This window comes from Tachyglossus aculeatus, chromosome 10 (assembly GCF_015852505.1).
Source record: "Tachyglossus aculeatus isolate mTacAcu1 chromosome 10, mTacAcu1.pri, whole genome shotgun sequence".
NCBI lineage: Eukaryota > Metazoa > Chordata > Mammalia > Monotremata > Tachyglossidae > Tachyglossus > Tachyglossus aculeatus.
In genome coordinates this window covers 8,114,815-8,120,008 of record NC_052075.1, presented here as the reverse complement: position 1 = coordinate 8,120,008, position 5,194 = coordinate 8,114,815, and positions in this window count along the sequence as shown.

Sequence of the window (5,194 nt, the reverse complement as noted above, 5' to 3'; positions counted from 1 at the left end):
ACCGCGGCCGCCGCGGGGCATTGTGGGAGTTGTAGTCCGTTCCCGCCCTGCCCCGCGCCGCCCCGCCAGCCAATAGGGAGGGAGCTCGGCGGGGGCCCGGCGGCCCGCGAGGGGGCGCTCCTCCTCCCTTTTCATTCATCATCATCATCAATCATCATCATCATCATCATCATCATCATCATCATCATCATCATCATCATCATCATCATCATCATCATCATCATCATCATCATCATCATCAATCGTATTTATTGAGCTATTACTATGTGCAGAGCACTGTACTAAGCGCTTGGGAAGTACAAATTGGCAACATCTAGAGACAGGCCCTACCCAACAGGGGGCTCACACCCTAAAAGGGGGAGACAGAGAACAAAACCAAACGTCCTAACAAAATCAAATAAATAGAATAGATATGTACCAATAAAATAAATAAATCAATAGAGTAATAAATATGTACAAACATATATACATCTATACAGGTGCTGTGGGGAAGGGAAGGAGGTAAGATGGGGGGGATGGAGAGGGGGACGAGGGGGTGAGGAAGGAAGGGGCTCAGTCTGGGAAGGCCTCCTGGAGGAGGTGAGCTCTCAGTAGGGCCTTCAAATATGGAGGGCCCCTGGTATTGAATCATCATCATCAATCGTATTTATTGAGCGCTTACTATGTGCAGAGCACCGTACTAAGCGCTTGGGAAGTACAAATTGGCAACATCTAGAGACAGGCCCTACCCAACAGGGGGCTCACAGTCTAAAAGGGGGAGACAGAGAACAAAACCAAACGTACTAACAAAATCAAATAAATAGAATAGATATGTACAAGTAAAATAAATAAATAAATAGAGTAATAAATATGTACAAACATATATACATCTATACAGGTGCTGTGGGGAAGGGAAGGAGGTAAGATGGGGGGGATGGAGAGGGGGACGAGGGGGTGAGGAAGGAAGGGGCTCAGTCTGGGAAGGCCTCCTGGAGGCCTTCATTCATTATTCATTCATTCATTCATTCAATCGTATCTATTGAGCGCTTTCTGGGCGCAGAGCACCGTACTGAGCGCTGGGGAACCACAAGTCGGCAACATCTAGAAGACCACGGTCATTCATTCATTCATTCAATCGTACTGACTGAGCGCTTACTGCGCGCAAACACACTAAGCACTTGGGAAGTCCAAGTTGGCAACGTCTAGAAGACGGTCGTTCATTCATTCAATCATATTTATTGATATTGAGAAGCAGCGTAGCTCGGTGGAAAGAGCCCGGGCTTTGGAGTCAGAGGTCGTGGGTTCAAATCCAACTCCGCCACTTGTCAGCTGGGTGACTTTGGGCAAGTCACTTCATCATCATCATCATCAATCGTATTTATTGAGCGTTTACGGTGTGCAGAGCACTGTACTAAGCGCTCGGGAAGTACAAGTTGGCAACACAGCCCACTGTTGGGCAGAAACTCCTCACCCTGGGCTTCAAGGCTGTCCATCACCTCGCCCCCTCCTACCTCACCTCCCTTCTCTCCTTCTACTGCCCAGCCCGCACCCTCCGCTCCTCCACCGCTGATCTCCTCACCGTACCTCGTTCTCGCCTGTCCCGCCATCGACCCCCAGCCCACGTCATCCCCGGGGCCTGGAATGCTCTCCCTCTGCCAATCCGCCAAGCTAGCTCTCTTCCTCCCTTCAAGGCCCTGCTGAGAGCTCACCTCCTCCAGGAGGCCTTCCCAGACTGAGCCCCTTCCTTCCTCTCCCCCTCGTCCCCCTCTCCATCCCCCCATCTTACCTCCTTCCCTTCCCCACAGCACCTGTATATATGTATATATGTTTGTACATATTTATTACTCTATTTATTTATTTATTTTATTTGTACATATCTATTCTATTCATTTTATTTTGTTAGTATGTTTGGTTTTGTTCTCTGTCTCCCCCTTTTAGACTGTGAGCCCACTGTTGGGTAGGGACTGTCTCTATATGTTGCCAATTTGTACTTCCCAAGCGCTTAGTACAGTGCTCTGCACATAGTAAGCGCTCAATAAATACGATTGATGATGATGATAGAGACAGTCCCTACCCAACAGTGGGCTCACAGTCTAAAAGATGCCAGTTAACCACCCAGTCCCTGTCATACATGGGGCTCACAGTCTTAATCGCTATTTTTACTGATGTGGTATCTGAGACATTTATTTTCTTTTCCTTGCTGACCTCCCTACCTCCTCCCTCTCCCCACTCCAGTCCATACTTCACTCTGCTTCCCAGATTATTTTTCTACAGAAACGTTCAGGCCATATTTTCCCACTCCTCGAGAACCTCCAGTAGTTGCCCATCCACCTTCATATCAAACACCACTGGCTCCTCACCACTGGCTTTAAAGCACTCAATCACTTCACTTCTCTGTGCCTCAGTTACCTCATCTGTAAAATGGGGATTAAGGCTGTGAGCCCCATGTGGGACAACCTGATCACTTTGTATCCTCCCCAGCGTTTAGAACAGTGCTTTGCACATAGTAAGCGCTTAAGAAATGCCATTATTATCATTATTATTATTCAAATCCTGGGTCTGCCAATTGTCAGCTGTGTTACTGGGCAAGTCACTTAACTTCTCTGGGCCTCAATTACCTAATCTATAAAATGGGGATTAAGACTGTGAGCCTCCTGTGGGACAACCTGATTGCCTTGTAACCTCCCCAGCGCTTAGAACAGTGCTCTGCACACAGTCGGCGCTTAATAAATGCCATTATTATTATTATTAGTAGTAGTAGTAGTAGTAGTATTACTAAGTGCTGGGTAGATGCAAGCTAACTGGGTTGGACACAGTCCCTGTCCCACATAGGGCTCCCCATTTTACAGATGAGGTAACTGAGGCAAAGAGAAGTTAAGTGACTTGTCCAAGGTCACACAGCTGGCAAGGACGGAGCTGGGATTAGAACCCAGGGCCTTCTGACACCCAGTTCCATACTCTATCCTGTAGGCCAGGCTGCTTCTTCTATCATGTATACTAAGGCAAGGGAAGGAAAAGATGATTAACACATCTGTGCCTAGGCATGAAATAATTTGATACTGTTACAGATTCTAGAGGAATAGTGTGATACAGGGACAGGGAACCTGAGTTCTAGCTCCAGTTCTGCCACTAGCTGGCTGTGTGAACTTGGGTAAGTCACTTAACCCCTCTGGGCCTCAATTTCCGCATCTGTCAAATAATAATAATAATAATGGCATTTATTAAGCGCTTACTATGTGCAAAGCACCGTTCTAAGCGCTGGGGATGTTACAAGGTGATCAGGTTGTTCCACGGGGGGGCTCACAGTCTTCATCCCCATTTTACAGATGAGGGAACTGAGGCCCAGAGAAGTGAAGTGACTTGCCCAAATTCACACAGCTGACAATTGACAGAGCCGGGATTTGAACCCATGACCTCTGACTCCAAAGCCCGGGCTCTTTTCCACTGAGCCACGCTGCTTCTCTAAAGCAATAGATGGGATTGGGATTGGGATTGGGATTAAGCATCAAATGGGATTAAGAGAGAGATTCTGAACTCTGGATAGGAAAGGGACTGTATCGGAGCTGACGATCTTGCATCTACCCCATGGTTTCGTACAGAATAAGTGCTTAATAAATGTCACAGGTCTAGGGTATTATTAAAATGTAAATTAGGCTCAGTAATAGCATAAGGAAGCTCCAGACTTGGCATAAGGCATTCATGCCTGTCATGCAGCCTTACTGATTTAAGAAAATGCAGTGCTTCCACAAAGACAAAGACTCCCATTGTGGGCAAGGAACGAGTCTGCCGTTTAATGATAATAATGATAATGATGGCATTTATTAAGCGCTTACTATGTGCCAAGCACTGTTCTAAGTGCTGGGGAGGTTACAAAGTGAACAGGTTGTCCCACGGGGGGCTCACAGTCTTAATCCCTATTTTGCAGATGAGGTAACTGAGGCACAGAGAAGTTAAGTGACTTGCCCAAAGTCACACAGCTGACAAGTGGCGGAGCCGGGATTGGAACCCATGACCTCTGACTCAAAGCCCATTCTCTTTCCACTGAGCCAGGCTGCTTCCTCTCTTGTACTGTACTCTCCCAAGCACTTAGTACAGTGCTCTGCACATGGTAAATGCTCAGTAAACACCACTGATTGATTAATTTGTTGATGGCAGCCGAAAACAGGTCTGGGACCTAGGAAATCCATTCCAGTTCTCTCACTGGCCTGCTGTGTCACTTGAGCAACTTCCTTAACCTCCTGTCCTCAGTTCCCTCACCTAAATGCCATAATCTTTACGAACAACTGCATCTAAAGCTAATCACTGATCTTCCAAAGCCTGGGATTTGGAAAATCTATATGAGGGATAGATTGGGAAACAGGGTGCCTTTCAGCACCTGACAAAATAGAAAACTCTAGTATCCAACCCTTGGGTGAGCCCTAAACAAAGGCAGCCTTGCCCAATTGATCCCTTGTTAAGAAGTTTACAATATTTGAATCCTCTCCTCTGTGGTGTTTGTGTTAGCTCCCTGCTACTCTAGTAGTAGTAAAAGTATTTTTGAGGGCACGCTTAGGTACAACCCCACTGGCAAAGCACAACAGGAGCATGTGAGGGGGTTCCTTGTCTATAAAGAGCTTTCATTTTAATAGGCAAACCACCACTTTCCCCCTCATCTTCAGAGCACTCGCCCCTCAGACACTTGGCAACCTTCTGCCTTTGTATACTGCTCTTCCTCGCCAATCCAAGCATTTCCAAATGACTGCAAACGACCCGTTGCTAAATCTTCTCATCTCTCGGCACCTAGAACAGCGCTTGGCACATAGTAAGCGCTTAAGAAATACCATCATTATTATTGCTATCATTTCAATTTGACAAAGCCCCATTTAAACCCCACTGACTCGTAATGGTAGACACTGCTTGGAGAGGAATTCAGATGAATGCCACTTCCTAGTGTTTATGCCTCTAGCAATAGAGAATTTTCCAAAACTCAGAAGTTCATGCTCAGAAAATGCTTGTGAGGTTTGGCTCGACATGAATAGACAAGCAGATATTTTCTCTACAAAAATTCAATAAATCAAAACATCTGCGTTTACTGGAGATTATGTTTTCATACTGCCACAACTGGAATTGATGCCTGGCTTCAGACTCTCCTCCTTTTCCTCCCCCTTCTTCCCTACCTCCTCCTCATGCTGTACTATCAAAAAATCAGTGGACAGCAGGGATCAGACGGCAGTAG